Consider the following 19,973-nt stretch of genomic DNA (forward strand, 5'->3'; position numbering starts at 1 on the left):
CATTGGAGAGGAGAGTGCCATAACCTAATGGCTAAGAATACAGACCCTGGAGGCAGACCACCCGGGTCCTCATCTCAGCTCCACCACCCACCCCTGTGCGACTTGGGCACATTACTCAACCTACCCAGGCTACAGTCTCTTTATTTAAAAAATGAAGACAATAACAGAGCCCACCTCACGGAGCAGTTGTGAGCTGTTGTGGGGATTAAATCAAAGACACGGTGCATGTGAAACAACTGCATAGTACCTAGCACATATAAAGAACTCAATGTATATTAGCTATTACGCTATGACTTCATAATCTAAGAGGAAGTCATGGCACGTGTGTGTGTTTTGGTGGAGTGCATTTCTGCAGAAAGTTCCCTTTCATATGAGGACTGTCAGTTTCCCTTTGCAGCCAAAAATCAGGAATTCTGGGGGCCTGGGACTGGAAAAAGCATGGAGATAAGGGACGGAGCTTCATGAAGTGAAAACATATTAACCAAAGAGTGAAAAGAATGTGGATGAACCCTTTTTTTTTTTTTTGCTGTTTTACTTGTGTCAAAAGCAAAACAGAACAAAACATTTAACACGCAGTTAAAATATGCACACTTTTTCACACGAATGCTTTTTCCCACATTCTTTACTCCAGCTGGCAGTCTGGTGTCTTCTTCCTGCAGGAGCCTCCCTCTCACAGCTCGGTCCCTTCGCACATGCTGTTCCTTCTCCCTGGAGCTGTCCCTGAGGCATTTCCCTCCAGCTCCCCTTCCTTGGGCTGGGCCAACTTCTCCTTCAAGACTTGGCTTATGACACCCACTTTGAAGGCACTTTATTAATACAATGGTCTGCAGAAGCTGGCCCATCCCAGCATGCCCCTATCACACTGTTCCTGTTTTCGTCACTCACCTTGACAATGATGCTTTGCTGTCATTGTCAGCTTCCTCTGTCTTTCTCGCCAGACTATTTTAAGTTTTTTCTTGGTGATTGCTCAGAGTTTACTATAAGCACCTTCCAACAACATAATTCCTTCCCCACTGTCGCTTCTGTCACATGTTTTTTCTTCAAATGTTATAAACCCCATAGTTATTATTTTCGCTTTCAACAGTTCATTAGCTTGTAAAGATATTATTAAAAAAAGAAAAATTTTTTAGACCTACCCTCATTTTTGTCTAATTTTTCCATTTCTGGAATTTGTGGCCATTATTTCTTCAAATTTATTTTTTATGCTCTCTCTTTTCTCTCCTCCTGAGACTCCAATTATTCGCTTATTAGACCACTTTATTTTGTCCCATAGGTTACTGAGGCTCTCTTCATTTCTCTTCAGCCTTTTTTTCTCTGTCTTTAAGTTGAGATAATTTTCATTACTCAGTCTTCAAGTTCAATGATATTTTCTTCTAAGGCGTCAAAACTGCTGTTAGATCTGGCTAATGAATATTTTACTTTATGCACTGTGTTTTTCTGTTCTAGAATTTCCACTCTGTTCTTATTTTATAGTTTCTACTTCTCTATGAGATTCCCCATAAGTTCCATCATTATACTCATGTTTTTCCTCTAAGTTTGTGATCATTTATAATAGTTAGTTTAAAGTCCTTTCTGCTAATTCCATAATTCTTGTTATGTTTGGGTCTTTTCCTAAAGACTGACTTTTTTTGAGGTAACAGGTCACATTATCCTGTCTATTTGCAGGTCTAGTAATTTTTAAATTTTATGCTGGACATTGTGGATGCTAGCTTGTTAGGTGCCTGGATTATATTGTCTTCCATAAAGAGTGTTGAGTTTTATTCTGGCGAGTAGCTAATTTACTTGTAGTCAACATGATTCTTTCAAGGCTTGTTTTTAAGCTTTTTTAGGGTGAGTATAGAGTAGCTTTTTCTCCAGGGCTACAGATCCTAGTTTCTGAAGTGTTTCTGAGGTGTCAACTGAGTTCTCATTGAGATTTATTAATTATGCAAGTTGGAGCTCCTACGTCTCTCAGCTCTTTGCATGTTCTGGAATCTCTGTTTGGCTCACAGCTCCCTGGTAGTCATTCTTTGCCTGGTCTTGTGGAGTTTCACACTACATACTCACAGCTTAGTATTCAGCCAGACTCAAGGGGACCTCTATATAGATTTCTGGAGCCCTTTCTGTGAAGTTCCCTCCCGTCTTGTACTCTTTGCCACACACTCCCATTGTCTTAGCAGCCAAACTCTTATCTTTGTCTTCTCTGCTCAGCAAGGTGACTGTGCTCTGCTTGGGCTTGCCTTCTCTATGCCACGATCTGGAAGTGCCTTAAGGCAGAAAACTGGGGAAATAATAGGGCTTACCTAATTTCCCCTCTCTCAGAGATCTCAGTCCTGCCATGTCCAATGTCCAACATCTGCAAAGTTGTTTCATATACTTGTCCAGTTTTATAGTTGTTTATGGTGGGGGGGCTAGTATGGTACCAGTTATTCCCTTTGACCCCTCTGGATATTAGGAGAAGAGTTCAGGAGGCAGGGACAGGAATTTTAAACCTGGGCATCCCCAGCTCTTACACAGTACGCAGGCTCATGGATGATGCTTGTGGGAGGGTTAATAATGGCCCCAACCAAAGATGCCCACATCCTAGTCCCCAGAACCTGTGACTATGTTACCTTACATGGCAAAAGGGACTTTGCAGATGTGATTAAATTAAGGATCTTGAGATGGGGAGATTACCCTAGATTATTTGGGTGTGCCAATATAATCACAAGGTCCTCATAAGAGGGAGGCAGGAGTGACAGAGCAGAAAAAGGAGATGTAATGATGAAACCAGAGGTTAGAGAGATGCACTTTGAAGATGGAAGAAGTAGCCGTGAGGCAAGGAATGTGGGCAGCCAGCAGATCCTGGAAAGGCAAGGAAACAGATTGTTCCCTGAAGCTTCGAGAAAGAATGGAGCCTTGCCAACACCTTGATTTTAGATTTCTGACTTCCAGAACTGTAAGAGAATAAATTTGTGTTGTTTTAAACCACTAAGTTCCTGGTAATATGTTACAGCAGCAACAGAAAATTAACATCGTGCCTTATAAATATTTGTTCAATGGATTAAGTGGGAAATTGAGGTTGCTCAATATTAATGCCTTGGTGATAATTAGCCAATTCTCTCAATCCTTTACAATTCTTGACAAGTTACATATGGAACCAAATGAGAACCCTTCAAAAGAGAAGAGCTGAAAACAGGCAGGAAAATGTTCCAGAATGTCAATGTTAATTGGGTAATAAGGAGGAGCTAATTGGGTCTAGGAGGAGCTGTCGCATCCTCTTGACACATGGTGAAAGAAGAGATATTTATGAACTCCTTCTGTTGATATAAGAGTCAGGCCTTTCCCTGTATCTGCTAAAATAATTCTTCTCCAAAATCTGTCTTCCAAATCTTTCCCCGGGTCCTTGGTGTCAGAAGGTCAGGGACCTTTAATGCAAAAGTCCTAGAGCAATTGATTGTATTAGTAGGAATGAAAACTATTGTCCAGATATGTTATATTTCATAGATAAGTTTAAGTGACTTGAATAAGCTCACACTAAGGTGAGATTCAAACCTAGGCCTTTCTGACCCCAAAGCTCAGGGCCTGAACCATCGTGTAATTTTGCCTTAGTAGAGAATGAAGCCCACATGAGTGTCTTGGGGACATTGCTCCAGCATTGCCCAGCTTTACCTGATCGGCTACTGAACAAACAGGTGAGTCCTTGCATTAATCTCTGAGTCCTTACCTTGAGGAATAAGCTACTTGCCTATTTTACTTCTCAATTTTCCCTCCTTGGAAATAAAACCCAGCCCTATTAATATGAAAGTAACAATTTTATTTATATCACTGAGCTTCTGCCCCCTCCAAAATTCCTCTTTTGGTATCCACTCTTCTGTAAGGTGCTAAAACATTCAACCCAACAAGTGAATGAAAGAAAAGAGGTCTGAGGATTCTTTTCAGCCTCACCTCTGTCTGCCAAGAATTGCTGGTGGTTTATTGCTAAAAGCCTTGCCCTTAATTGTGCCCTGCACAATTCCCTGTGAAGGCTTGTCCCTTTCTGCGAGGCCATAGCTCCAAGAGCTCTCACCTGTGGTCTGGGGGTGGTGTAGGCTGTTCTGCCGTAAGTGGCAGCTGCCCCTTCATGATGCTTCATCTGAGTCTCAATCCCTGAGCTAGAAATTAGTCTGCCTTTGTCCACACTTACTCTATTCCCCAGTCTCAGTGTAATTATAAATAACCCTATCTGTTCTAGGACAGGTAATTCAAGACTCACACTCTGTTGCCATTGGATTGTAATTATATAACCACATCTGTGCACCGCATGAGTTTTAAAGTGAAGTGATAAACATCAGCTTGCTCATGCTCAAGACCGGCACCTTGGTTAAGGCAGCTGTGTTTCTTATGCCCAAGAAACTGATATCAGGCCAGATGTTCATTAGGGAATATTATACATAAGATTCAAACTGCCGCTTGGAAAAACTAGGGAAGAACTTCTGGTATGTTGGAAGTTGATTTTTTCTGGCATAGCTGACAAAAGGAGAGAAAGAAAGAAGAGTGTGGAGTATTTCTTAAGTCACACAGACAAAATTAGTGCTGGGTGAAGCACTAACTTTAGAAAACCTGTCATGTGCTTGGGTTGTGGACGGCAATTTTAATACTCCTGTGCGCTTGACTTTTAAATGTCTTGCTGAAGATTTTATTAAAGGCATCTGATGGGGACACATATTAATTTAGTGCTTGCTCTAGCAACCAGATGCTGGTCAGGTTCTAGGGCATATTTCGGGCTAGAGTGAAAAACAAACAGCTATTTCTAAGATTATCGTCTTTGCTTGATTTATGCTGATTTCTCATTAGCATTTAAAATCAATTCCTTATTTTGATTTGCTATTAAACGTTGAGTACCCTCCCTTTCCTCCAAAGGGCAGAAAAACTAATAGAAAAGAGCTTACTTGGACATCTGATGGGCTCATCCCCAAATTTAATGTAAAGACATGATAGGTAATACATGTGCCTTTTGGAAGATTTACATTCGAAATTTGAAAAAAGCAAGAGACTTGCCTTAGATGGTGGACTCACTTGTACTTTGCCTTTATCCATCTGGATGGCTACCTCCACACTCGCTCGTGGAGTATGCTCTTAACCGCAGGCCCTCAATCTCCCCATCCAGCATGAACTCCCAGGGAGATAATTGCCCCTGGTCGTTTGTTCATTCATTCAGTAAATATTGAGCATCTGTTGTGTGCTGGGCTGTGTTCTAGACACTAAACAAAATTCCCTACCCTCATGGAACTTACATCCTAATGGCTCTGTTTTTATAACAGCGGAGAGGTGTCCACCAACACTCATAAAGGTCAGAATACTTCCTGCCACATTTACTCTGAGTTGTGGTACCTTTTGGTCCTTCTGGTGCAGAGAACATCATCACTCTCACCACCATTTTGAACATCATCACTGTCACCGCCATCTTGAACACTATCATTGTCACTGCCATCTTGAACACTATCACTGTCACTACCATCTTGAACACCATATCTGTCACTGCCATTTTGAACCTCGTGCATTAGATGTGTACCAACACACACACGTAGGGTTGGGTCAATCACACTCATTTCTGCATGTATCGTAAGTATACACGTTTGCAAGCCCCTGCTCTTATTTCGTTGTTTATTCATTAATGTGTTCATTTCTTTTTATCTTCATCCCCGACTCCCATTCTCCCCTTCTCCATAGGCAATCACATTATATGGTTTAATGGGTATCTTTTAATTTGAAGGAAATCATTTTAAAAGGTGTATTCTTGTTTTATGGGTACATATTTTGATTTTCTGTAAATGTTGAATGTGGCCTTTTGAGCCAGACAGCTGGATTCGAATCCAAGCTCTGCCATGTACAATCTGTTGACCTTGATCTAGTTACATTACTTCTCTAGGTCTCTGTTTTATCATCTATCAAGTGGATCTGGTAATACTAATCCATGCCACTGGATTGTTATGAGGATTAAATTAGTTAATATGAGTAAGGTATTCAGAGGAGGGGTCTGGTAGGCAGTCATCCCTCCATAACGGTTAGCCGTTATGTAAAGGCAGGCTGATCTTTTGCATTTCCCCACCAAATGCTAGAGAAAGAGACACTGATTAGTTTAGTTGATTAACATTTGTTAATCAGGCATCTCGTTGTCTCTTACTAGCTGATGTATGGGCCACCTGGGGTCAGTTGCTCAACCCCATGGCCAAATCAGTGGCCTCTTCTGGGCAGAGAACAACTTAATGATGTTCCCTGAGCAGGGCTTTTGGGCAGAACCATTGTGTTTAGAAGTCTGAGTCCATTGAAGAGACAGAAGCCACATAGTGGGTGAAACAGAGAAGTTTAATATAAAGAACTCCTAGCTATGATAGAAGACTAACCATAAGACATAAGGAAATACCAAGGAATGGCAGACTCAGAAGTTCAGATCTCATTGGCGAAGGTGTGGTTCATCCACTGGACAGCAGGAAGTTTGCTGGTGTGGCCAGGCCAGGGCTGGTCTGGAGCTACTGGGCAAGCTGAAGAGCACCCGCAGAAGTGCAGGTGATGTGGGTGTGGAAGCAGGAGCCCTTCAGAGCACGGGGTTGTGGGACAAGGCTGCAGAAAAGTTGTCACCAGGCCGAGGCTACAGGATCTTAGAGGGAGGAGTTCTGGGCTGGCCCTCCAGAATATCCTCAAACTGACACCTAGACCCACTTAAGCTGGCAAGTGCAGGAAGCCTCTTCCTTCTATGTGTCCCTCCACTGCCCTCTACTGAGAAAGCTCAACATAGTGCTTACAGTAAAGGAGAAATGCTTAGAGGATTCCTTGGTGGGTCACAGAGCATAATACATAGAAGGGTGTGTTCATTGCCGAGAGGCGATAATTGAGGTCAACACACATGTCCACTCCACACTCCATCTTGCTGCAGAAAATGCTGCCGGGTTAAGTCACAGGGAAGTCACCCATCTGCATCTGACACTCGGCCCATCTGGAAAATTGCTAGACTATGTCCAATATTTCTTGAGCATCGATTGTGTGCCAGGCACTGTTCTGGGTGCTGAGGGCACAGAGATAAAGATGGGCAGGTGTCTTGTGCTCATGGGGTTCACACTGTAGAGAGGAATTAGATAGATAAACTAATATACAAGAGAATATCAGGTAATGATCAGTGTCATGATGAATAAAACAGGATGGGGGCTGGTCAGGGAAGTCCTCTTGGGGGTGACATTGAACCTGAGGTCTAAATGTCAGGAAGGGAGCAGCAAGGGGAAGCTGTGGCAGAAAGGCATCCCAGGAGCAGGAGCTTGCCGGAAACACTAAAATACATCCCCCAAACTCCAAGCATTCATAATCTACCGGCCCTTCCCATTTTATAGATAAGAAAATTATATGTGTGAGTTGATAACTGAATCTATTATTATATATATTTTTTGTTATGCATTTAAAAAAACTCCTTAAACCATATTGCTGTATTTCCTTGGGGATTCTTAGATTTTCTGAGTGAAAATTTATTTGTGGCTCAATGGCTGAGTCTGCTCAAACAAGGGTCCACGGTAAGAAATGAAGGTGCGCCCCCTCCCTCACCCCACGCTCCTCAGAGACAGGCGTTTACTCATCCTTCCTTCTTTCTCCATCACCTCATTCTCTGCCTTCCTGTGGGAACCTCGGTCTCAGAGGTAATCGTGTCCTTTTTCTCCTTTGATGGAAGTCTACATTTAGGTACTTTTTTCCTAAGAAGAGCTCCACAATTCAAAACTCTCCCTTATCTTCCCTTCCATCTCTCCCCATCAAATCTCGTATCTAATCAATTACCACTTCTCAGACAGCTGTCACAGAGAACACAGGAGCTGATGAGGTGTTCCATACCAGCCTACTGGAGGACGATGTACTTTAATGTGTTACTTTGTCCCAGGTGTATCAGGGAACAGAAAGATAATTTTCTACAGTAATGCCTTTGGCATCAACCACAGGCAGATGGAAGAGATATTTGTGGATTCAGGGTAGGGAATTTATTCTTCCATGTATGCTCGAGCCTGGGCCAAAATAAAGCAAAATGAGCCCATTTTTTTTCTTACATGTGTGTGTGATCCAACAAGCTCACTGTATTTTTTGTTCCCATTGGACTTACTTGTTGACACAAAAAAATAAATAGCAATGGATGAATGGATAAACAAAATGTGGTCTATCCATACAATGGAATATTATTCAGCCTTAAAAGGGAAGGAAATTCTGACACCTGCTACAACATGGATGAACCTTGAGGACATTGTGCTAAGTGAAATAAGGCAGTCACAAAAGGACAAATACTGTATGATTCCCCTTATATGAGGCACCTAGATTACACAAATTCATAGAGACAGAAAGTAGACAGGTGGGTGCCAGGGGCCGGGGGAGGGGAGAATTTGAAGTTTTTGTTTAATGGGGACAGAGTTTTAGTTGGAGAAGATGAAAAAGTTCCAGAGATGATGGTGGTCATGGTTGCACCAAAAGGGGTGTGGACTTAATACCACTGAACTGTGCACCTAGAAATGGTTAAGAAGGTAAACCTTATGTATATATATTTTACCACAGTCAAAATAAAACAGGAAGGACACGTGTCCTGAGGCTGCAGACCCTGCTAGTTTCAGCAGAAAGAGGAGGAAAGGAGTAGCACATATTTATTCCTAAAAGCTGACACTTCATTGGAACCATCCCGAAGCTCTCCAGGGTAGCTAGTTATCTAGGGAAGAAGTGCCATTTCTTTCTTGGTGACTCTGGGCAACATTATTTTTACAAATGACTTTCTTCAGATCCTAATGCAGTCTGAGTACAGAGCTCCTTCTCTTCTGGGAAAAGGCCGAGGCTTTGAAAGTCCTCCCAGCCCAGATTTTGGTAGAGCAGGGGAGCTAGACATTTAACCGGGAACGAGCTGCCGGCTGGAGACAAATCCTTGTGCCTCTCGCACTGTTTATTGTTGTCTAGGAATGCAAACTCTGCCCCAATTAGCGGAGCATGCACGGGGTACTTCCTTCATTATTTGAGCATCGGAAGAACATTTTGCAAACATAAATGACAGTTTGTGACAGATTGAGTCTCTTATTGAATGTGTCTCAGTGCTCTAATTTGGCTGAGTCCTGAGCATATTGCAATATGCCTCCCCACAAAAGACTTTGCTGGGTTTCTGCCATTTCCCAGAATGTATATAAAGAGATGGCTAGTCCCTATAATGGCATCCCTCTCTAATGTATATAAAACACGTATTTACCAATTAACAAGCTATAGATGGGTAGCCAAATCTTAAGTGTCTGATCGATTGAAACCATTTCAAAGATCAGGTTTCATTAGCTCACTGATTACCATTCTATCTGATATGATAGATTATTTCACATTCATTCTATGGGGACATTTGTTTAGTCAGAAATCTATGTGCTCCTAGAAGGAGTAAAAATAACTAAGGTTTGGAATCCTAGAACATCTGGAAGAAGGAACAGCCACAAGTCAAAAGTCTTTGATGTTGGCTGTTGCTATTTGAAGAAGTCTAACAAACGTCAAAAATGTCAATAATTCTGGTTGCATATGATCTCAGGCACCAGTGTAGACACACTTTAGAAAATTAAGTGCTCAACCAGTGCATTTCATCAGTTACCATTCCCTCCGATTTGAGAGGATAAGCACCTGGAATAAACAACTGGGTTACTATAATTTGCCTGTTGTGGACTGCACACATTCTTCTTATCCACTTTTCTTTATTTTTAATGGAATTTATAAAATGAAACAACCCTCACACCACAGATTTCCTTCTGAGGTATCCTGTCGGGCTTGGAGCCAGCCTCTTGGTTGTGTCCATCAGATGATTAGATCAACCTGCTACAGATGCTGCATTAGAACATGGTGACACAGGAACGCTGCCTGCATCACGCCTTTTGCTGATGGGGTGGTGGCACATAGCTCTAGGTTCTGGGACAGCGTTTCAGAGGGTCTAGTGGGTGGCAGGGCCCGAGCAGGGTTTGTTCCCTGCAGTGGAGCCATGCTTTTCCCACCAGAGCTGCTCAGGATGTGATCTGGGGTGTTGTTCCTCCAAGCCTACTTCCCTAATCCAGTGAGAACAACCTAATATTCTTATACATTTGTTTCCTGCTTAACTAGCCAGAGAGCTTTCTGCTGTGTTCAACCGATCCCTGACTGATCCAATATTGTCTACAGATACATGTATTTGGAAGGTACTAAAAGATTGATTGGAAAAATGCACACCAAATCCCCAACAGTCATTGCTTTGGGGAAAGGAAGGAAGAGAATGGAGTCACAGCTTGGTAAAGAAATGGACTTCAACTCTATCTGTAACACTTTATTTATCTTATTAAACACCAAAACAAATGTGATAAGTTGTTTAATTCTTGGTAATAGAATATGGGGGCATTTGCTATATTATATATTTTTTACTATAAATTAAAAAATATCCACGGGACCACAAAATAAGTAAAACATTCAGCAACAACTAAAGCCTGGAAGGAGAAAGGTATGAAGCATGCCTGTTGGTGGTGGGTGGTGGTGGGAGGGGAGTGAAGGGTGCATACCTGTCAATGCATGCCTTGTACAGTCTACCATATGTGAACTACAACCCTAGATGTGCAGTGCGAAACCTGCACAGTGGCATTCAGCAGCCCTGAGTTCGCTAGTTGGCTGCAGGGAAGGATTCTCGTGCACAAGCTGTGGAAGATAAAGCTGAAACATTAGATTGTCGCTGGATGATGGAGTTGTGAATACCATGACAAGGTGATGAAGATTTTCAAGAGGAGGAACGACTTGATCTAAAAGTACATGTTTGGAGAATTAATCAGGCATCTGTATGCAGGATGAATTGGGGGGAGGGAATGGAAGCTGGGATACTGGTTAGACGATGGAGGAAGAGCCTGGGGAGCTGCATCACCCTGACTGGTGTTTAGAGGCTTATGTTCGAGCTGAGTGGCAGTGGTGGTCAAGCAAGAAAGCTGTGTCCCCAGCCAGTAGCCCTTTTTCTTCTCTCTCTCTGAGGAGGGCCCCTGGTAGCTGCTCCTGGAACATCACACACTGAGTGAACGTTTGCTCTGAACGTTGTGGCCCGGGCTCTTTCCTAAAGGCCAGTTCCTCTGCCATCTCTCAGACGAGGCTGGACACAAAGCGTTCGTTCCAAAGGTTCCTTCTGATGACTCAAGTAATGGCCCTTAAGGCACTAACATCCTGGCAGTGAGGAGCGAGGTTAGTGGGATGCTACTTTCCGTTTCACCGATGAGGAAATTAAATCTGAAAAGGACAATGGCTCCGGGAGGACACATCTTGAAGCAATAATGAAACCGGCACAGAAATGTGAAATTAACGTCCCCAGCAGATGACTTTTAAACCACGTGGTGTCAACGCAAAGAGTGAATCTCACCTGGTAACACCCCAAGTCTGGGCTCCTCTTATTCAGCTCATCTCGTCTCATAAGTTCACACGGAACGTATTTCCGCTTGATGGTCTCCCGCCAATTACAATGCTGGTGCTGTGATCAACTGAGAATTTGGATGTCATCTGGGTTTGACAGTAACTCCCAGGATTGCCGAAGCCACCAGAGGCCAGGAGAGAGGCGTGGAATGGATTCTTCCCTACAGCCAACAGAAGGAACAAACCCTGCTGACACCTTGACTTTCAGAACCGTGAGAGAATAAAGTTCTGTTGTCTTAAGCCACCCGGTTTGTGGTAATTTTTTGCAGCAACTCTAGGACACTGGCACAAGCAAGATGCAAGATTCTCATGTGATTTTATGATAAAATCTAAGTCCTTGGAGAAAATCTGTGCTATGGTGCTCTCTAGCTATAGCGATTTCTCCATGGAAAATGTGGAAATCCTTGTCTTTATCCCAAAGAAGATTCAGAAGGCTCCTCAGAGTTCATTGCTCTGGGCTTCTCCATGTGCTTCCCGTTGACTTCCTCCCTTACACGCCTGTCCACCTGGGCCTCAGGAACCCAGTTTCTGGGTATACAAACCAGCAAACTACTCACTGTGAAAACTTTCCATGAGTCTTCCCCCTCTTGGCTCTAGCTGAAACCTGCTTCCACCTGAGGACAAGTTTCCCACAGCCCTCTCACTGGGAGGCTCTTCCTTCACTTGTGCTCCTGGACCCCAGGGAACCAAAGTAGGGTCACAGGGTCTCACTCCTCACTGGTAATCCCATTCCATCATGCCATGATTCTTAGGAGGCCTGTGCCTTCTTGTGTTACCATCCTTCATTGCTTCTCCTGGCTGTCCTCTGCTCTCCACCTGGCCATGCCCCTCATCAAGGAAGACCTTTGCACTGGATCCATGGTTTAATTCTGCACTCTGAATTCTGATGTCCTCACTCAATGCTCTGCTTTCTGAACCTTTACCTCCACAGTGGTCTCCAATTCACTCCACTTTCGTTTTCAGTCTCAGAGTTTGTTATTACCAGAACCATCCCCTGCTTTTTACAGCCAAACTTGGTGAAAAATCATTTATACCCATGGCTTCCATTTCCCTCTCCCAATCAAATCCCAGCCCTCCATCACTGGGCATCCACCATACCCTGAAATGGCTGCTAAATCCAATGAATCCTTGCTGGTCCTTATTCACTTGCTTTCCTTGCAGTCTGTCCCACTGTGGACCACATTTTCCTTAAAAGATACTCATCCCCTGGGGCCGGCCCCATGGCATAGTGGTTAAGTGCGCATGCTCTGCTGCTGGTGGCCCGGGTTTGGATCCCGGGTGCACACCAATGCACCGCTTGTCAAGCCATGCTGTGGCGGCTGATCTTCCTCACACACACTCACAAAAAGATACTCATCCCAGGTCCTTGGCACTTGCGTACTCTCATGGTGTCCTGTCTACCTCTGCTGCTCCTTCTCCATGGGTTTGCGGCTTCATCTTCCCATACTCGGGTGTTGAATGTCAATGCTCCTTGGGGGCTGTCCAAGGACCTCTTTTCAATTTGCACAAACTCCTGAACTATCTCAGGCATATCTATCATTTCAATAATAACCCACCCTGATAACTCCCCAAACTGCCCTTACATCCTAGACCTTTCTCCTGAGCTCCTGCTCAAATGAGCCAACCTTGCCCATGAGACAACTCCATTTGGCTGTCCCATGGGTTTCTCAAATTCAAATGTGTTTCAAATGAAAATGAATCCCTTGCCCCCTAAACCTATTTTACCTTCTATAATTTCTATCTCAAGGAATACGGTAACATCTTCTATCAAGTTACCCAAGCCATAAAACTGGGTGTTTTCCTTGACTGTTCTCTCTCTCCCCCACTTCCCACCAATCCTTCACCTTATGTTATTTCTAGAAGTATCTCTTGCATGCATCCAGTTATCTCCATTTCTATGGAAACTACCCTCTTCCGCCATCTTGGATCTGGGTAATTGCAACAGCTCCCAACTGTGGTTCCAGACACCAACCTTCCCAATGCACTCTGAACTGCAGCCAGAATGGTCTATCAAAAATGCAAATATGATAATGTCTCAATTTCCCTAAACCTTTCAAAGTTTCCCCATGCTCTCATTCATGCTGTGGAACACCTTCCTCTCCAGCGCTACCACTTGCCTCTAGAACTCTTAGTCCTATCGTGGTGGACTGCTCACAGCCCGTGGCATGTGCCCATTCTTGTTCTCATTCTTATTCTGTCCCTCCCCTTGTCTAACTGCTAAGCTAAGCCTTTGTCCTTAGATTTTCCCCCGCCTGGGCAACTGGGTCCTGCCTTGGCCCCCATCCTTTGTTGACCAAGCCAACTCTTATTATCCATCCATTAGGACCGACTTCACCACCTCTCTAAAATGGTCCCCAACCCCACAGATGACATGCTCCCTACTTACCTTTTGTAACACTTGCATGCAGTTTACAAATGCCTCTGTACTTGTTGCACCCCCTATAATCTGTCAGCTCTAATCTATCACCCCTGATTCCTTCACTGCTCTATCCTTGGTGATTAGCACATCACAGGCGTTTAGTAAGTATTGTTCAATGAATGAATAAATGGGGGTTTGTGAGAGTGAAATATGATAGTGCGCATGGCTCGTACCCAGTTCATTCAAAAGCAGGTAGAGAGTTTGACTATTTTAGATTCTTCATATAAGTGAGACCATGTAGTGTTTTTCTTCCATGTCTGGTTTATTTCACTCAGCATAATGTCCTCCAGGTTCATCTATTTTGCTGCATTTGACAGAATTTCCTTCTTTTTTATTGCTGAGAGTAGAATGATAGTTACCAGGGGCGAGGTGGGGGGAGGGGAAACAGGGGGTATTAGCCAAAGGTACAAAGTTTTGGTAATACAAGATAAGTCCTAGGGATCCACTGTACAGCATCGTGCCTATAGTCAATAATTCTGTACTCTATACTTAAAAACTTGCTAAGAGGGTAGATCTTACATTAAGTGTTCTTATCACACACAAAAATAAAGAGGGCAGGAGAAAGTTTTTGGAGGTGATGGATACGTTTATGGCATTGATTATGGTGATGGGTTTGTGGGTGCATACTTATTTCCAAGCATATTAAATATGTACAGCTTTTTATAAGTCAATCATACCTCAACCAAATCATTTTAAAAATAAAAAACCAGGTAGATGGTATTGTTACTATTAAGAGCGATGATGCCAAGCCTGAGTGTATGGAGGTCAGTGCCGCCCAGGCCATGGTCCTCAGTGGATGCATGAAGGTCGCAGCAGGACTGTGCCTGTGAGGGCTGCTGCTCTAGGATAAGAGTCAGGGCCTGCCATAGCTGAGTTGCCCTGAAGAAGTGGTTCAAGTCGTAGCTGGATGCGGTTTCCTGTCCCTCATGGGAAATGTCACTTTGTTTTACATCAAAGCGTGCACCAGCACCGCTCAGGGAGACACTCGGGTCCTTGTGGGCACAAGCGCTGGGAAGGGGCTCCAATCATCAGAGAAGACACTGTGTGGGCCCCCATGAAGGGCCGACCTTTTCACCTTCAGATGGCGCTGTGGCCTGTGGGAGGCTGGGGTAGCGGGGAGAAGGAGGGGGAATGCTGAAATTCATTTTTAGGGAATTTAAAGACACAGCAGGACATTGTTTAAAGATGCCCACAATTCTGTTTGGTTAACTTGCAGAAATAATTCTCTCTGATCTTGGATAGATTTCTTAGGCTTTCTCACTCTCGGTTTCCCTATCTGTAAGTTGGGGCAATTTCTACCCATCTCAGGAGGGCTCTCTAAAGAGCGAAAGGATTGGAGGGGCACACTGTCTCCTCTAATCAACTTGTGCTCGGCTTCTAGCTGTTTTCTGGTAACTGCAGACCAGCCTGGCACTGCGGAATGGAGCCCACAGTGGGGTCCCAAGTGGTACAAGGACACCTGCTTGTGGGGAGCACTGGGCCAGTTACCTGTTTACTAGACAGAGGGTATACAGGTTTGGGCCACAAAAGGAAGGATGAAACAGTATGAAGACCAGCTTGTGCCAGGCTGCTGAGTTCATTAGCAGTAAGCAGATTTCCCCACTTGTAAGGAAGCAGGTCGCAGACCCTGGAACCAGGCTGCTAGGGCTCCAAGACCCCCCACTTCCCACTGTGCAGCAGACTTCTTATCTGCAAACTGGGAAGGTAATAACTTCACCCTCATGGGGTAGCCATGAGGTTTAATGAATTAATATCTGTGGAGGTCTTGGGACACTGACCAGCTCAGCATTAGCACGTGGTGGATGCTAACTATCGTCGTTATCATCATTATTATTGTCCTCAATGAAAGAGGGAGAAAATCCAGCGTATATGCAGCCTGTTGGTTTACTATAACCACCGAACTGTCTATGTGTTTCTTGGTGTAACTGTTTACCTGGGGTTAAAGTAAGGTTAATAAATCATTGGAGAACAAATGATGATTTAAAGCCGTCTGTGTTTAGTCATAAGAGATAAGTGCTGACTTGAAGGTTGTGCAGCAGGAAACACCGTGGCTCCAAGTCCAGCAGTAAAAGAGCCAAAGACGCATAGGAGAATACCATCAAGGAAGCCCAGGCATTGGGATTTGGGGCTGTGGCCTGAGCTGCATTTCTGAGCACTGAGCTCTCCTAACTTTGGGAGAAAGAGGCCATCCGCTGGCAGAAGCAGATGAGCTTTTGGCAACAGGCATCTACTTAGATGCTGAAATTCTGCACTTAGTAGTTGTTTTTCTTACTTAAATATAGTGGTTGTTTTACTTACATAAATGTTGGTTTGTGTTATCTTACTGCAAAGTCATTTTACAAAAAATTGCCATGGAGGTAGGTCATTAGGGAAAGTCATCTGTTTTCATCTGAACTTTAGAGAAAGCTTCCCTTCCTTCCTCCACTTCTTGCTTTCATTTTCCTTCATTCTTTTACTTCGATATATCAAAAATTTGTAATTATTTTTTGTTAGATACATAATTTAAAAATAAATTTAGATACATAAATTAAATACATAATTGTTTGAACAAATTCAAACATAATTGTTCTAATGAATTCAAACAAATTCACATTGAAGTAAAACGTGAGTTTCCCACCAAATCCTAAACCACTTATTCTCTATCTCCAAGCTGGCTCAGGGGCCTTCACTTCCCTACTACTGCCGCCACTTTTCCTATTTCTCTCTCTCTTTCTTCCTCCTCCTCCTCCTCCTTCTCCTAACTACTTATCTATGTACCTACTTACCTATCTTGACAATTTTCTTTCATTAATTTAATAATATGTTATAATCTTCTTTCAACATCATAGCATACACATCATGTTGAAAACAATTGCACTTTGGTTCATGGTATGAATGTAGGTTATTTCCATAATTAGTATTGTTGTTCGCTGTTACAAAAAAGGCTGCCATGAACAACCTTACACACCATATCTTTGCTCCCTCGTGCTACTATTTCTCCAAGATAGAAAATGACATTGTTCTGACAAAGATTGTGCATATTTAAAATTGTGGAACGGACACATATTTTTCCTCTCTAAAATGTTTGCATCCATTCACACTTCTACCAATAATATGTGAAAATGATCATTTCCTGATAGCATCACCAACACAAATGTTCTCAATCTTTAAACTTGATGTCAATTTCATGGGAAAAATAATACCATCTTATTATTACTTTAATCATGTATTTATCTGCTTTTTCAGTAAAGATGTGTAAATATTCTCCTCCAGCCAGCCATACATCAACTTCGTTAAGCTGGAACTCCATGTCCCCAGATCCATCCTTGTATGCTACCAGTTAGAATGAGCCAAAGAGAGGCTTATGTGAGAATTGGGAGAAGAAATGAACCCTCAGTCGTGGCTCTCTGTAAAGTTTGTTTCTGAGGGTGAGGGGCAGACAGAAACAGTGGTCTCAGCAGGCTCCAAACGGTCCTTGCTGCCCTCTGCTCCTTGTTCACCTTGTCCCCACCACTGGTCCCCACTGACCTGGTCAACCACACAGCCTGGCATGAGCCTTCCTTAACCTCACAGCCTGACCGAGGGGCTGGATGTGCTCAGCTGCTCAGAGTGGCTGGTTGCTGGCTCCTTTGGTCCTCTGCCTTCTTTCCTGTCTCTGCTCCTCCAGCTCCTCCTCAACCACCCACAGTCTAAATCCTACAGTAAACCCCAAAACACACATGAGTGACTGCTGCCCTGCCTGCACCCATCTTTTAATTTTGGCCGGGAGTCCAGGTCCTCCTCCTTTCCCTTGCCGGGGTCTTCTCTGCACTCTTTTGACTTTTACGTTTTTTTGGAGGATGCCTAAATCAATATCTGTAGTTCTGATTTTCCCCAAAATCCAGGGCCTTGTTTCCATTTTCCTTTCTTGCATCTCCGTTCCTGCGGTATGAGAGCAGCTTCCTCCTGCTTCTCCGGGCTGGAGACCTCTGAGTCAGTCATACTTAACTTCTCCCTCTTTACATTTTCCACATCCCATCAGCTGTCACATCCTGTCAAGCCTAGCTCTGCAGCCTCTCACATCAGCTGTGGCATCTGGCCTCTCTTTTCCACTCCCATTACCATCCCTGTTATTCAGACCCTCACTACCCTGCACGTGCATCCAGGCAATCACCTTCTCTTAGTCTCTGTGCCCCTCTTTCTTCTTCTCTTCCATCCTACACACTGGGTAGGTGAATCTTTATGAAGTACAGCTCTAATTACATCAATTCTCTGCTCATGTATTTTTAGTGGGTTTCCTTTGCCTACTAAAAATGGCAACATTCCACAGCCTTCCATGCAGGTCTTCTAGATTGGAACCCAATTGCTGAGTCCAAGCTGTTCCTCTACTACTTTCTTCCAGTGTCTGTGTTCCAGCTAAACAGATTCCTTGTTCTCCCAGACACATCTCAAGCTCTCTTATCTGTGCCGTTGTCCTCACTGTCTGTTGGTCTGGCATGAAGTTTCTTCCTCTAACTCTCTGTCTTCCTAACTCTATCCCTTCCTCCTGTGACTCTCTCTCCAGTTACCCCATGCAATGACATCTCCCTCCTTGGGTCCTGCAAGAACTCGCCTAGGACTTCTCGAAGACATCAGAGTGTAGTGTGGGAGATCAAGATTTGGCCACCCTGAAATATATCTCTTTACCTTGATTGTTTTCTCTGATGGACATTTGACCTCCCCCACTAACTGCCTAAAGAATTTAACGTAGAAGACCTGTTCCAGGAAGGAGTTACTATGTGATGGCTGTAATATAATGTAGAATAGATGTTACAATAGGAAACGCACCAACGGGCCCCTCTTATCAAAAATTCGGTCTCTTCCTGGCCACATTCTCTAGGTGGCTCTGCTAGGAGTTGCCAGACAAACATTTACATTTATAAGGGAAATCTCCATTTGTAAAGGTATCTCCCTCTCTGTACCGGGAAGAGGGGGGATGACCTCATCTCTAAAAAAACTTATCACTGTGAAAGGTGAGGCTGTAAATCTGCATAATAACCTTACTCGTGTTTACTGTGCTTTTCTGGTAATCTCCTGTAACTGACTCCCCCCACCCCCAACATCCTCCTTTGTCTTTAGCTGAAGATAGTATTTAAGAAGAGAATCTCTGCTATTGTGTTAAGAAACTCACTTTCCCTGGTTTCTCCCACGTATACATGTTATTAAACTTGGTATTATTTTCTCCTGCTAACCTGTCTTTTTAATTATTTGGCCAGCCAGAAGAACCTTGAGGGAAAGGGTGGAGGGGGACTCTCCCTCTTCCCCGACAGTAGAGAAAAGATAATGCACTTGGATGTCAGCCTTCTTTAGGTTTGTAACCCAACTTTGTCACCATCTAAATGTGGGAACTTAGGAAAGTTGCTTTCCTTCACTGAATCTATTTATTTATCGACAAAACAGATATTATTTCATAGTGTGGTTGAAAGGATTAAATAAGATAACATGTAAGGCACAGGCACCCAATGTGTTAATTTCTTCCCCTTATAAAATCTTTTATTCATTATTTGATATTATTGTTCAGAGACATCTCCGTCTCCTTTCAATGAAGGTATGCATGCAAATTGGTTAGCCTAGAGCCTGCCACATGCTCAACAAATGTTAATTTTTTTGTTGTTGTGGATATTGTTATCACTAGAGTGTAGGTTCTATAACTGTGAAGGTTGTGTTTTATTTTCTGTGGTTAAATAAGAGAGAAATGAGACCTTCTATGAAAAATATAAAATATTGCTAATGATTATTTTCAAATTTGAATATTTGTATTTGAATCTAACTTTAACTCTACCTGAATTCTTTGAACTTTATTTTCCATGAAAATCATTGTGGTTGATCAATGAGCCCAAGCTCCACTGATTTCAAAAACTCTAGCCCCATCCACAGTGCAAAAGATGCTAAAGTTAAGAGATTTACTGTCAGGAAAACATACTTTAGAGAAAAAGCTGAGACTGTGGCTGTATAACCTTTTCCTAATGTCTCCAAAAAATCAAAAGATCAAAGTATTCAGTTACACAAAAGTTTCTTTGAAGAGATTGTGACTCATACAGATCCCATAGATCAAATCAGAGAACATCTAGGAAGCTTGGGAGCATTGCCCTACAGCCATCTCAACAGAAGCCAAAACTAGAGACAGGATTACCTGGGAATGAATAAATCCCTAGGATATTCATGGGAGACC

Source organism: Ceratotherium simum, chromosome 27 (genome assembly GCF_057802395.1).
Source record: "Ceratotherium simum simum isolate JZ-2026a chromosome 27, ASM5780239v1, whole genome shotgun sequence".
In the NCBI taxonomy this organism is placed as follows: Eukaryota; Metazoa; Chordata; class Mammalia; order Perissodactyla; family Rhinocerotidae; genus Ceratotherium; species Ceratotherium simum.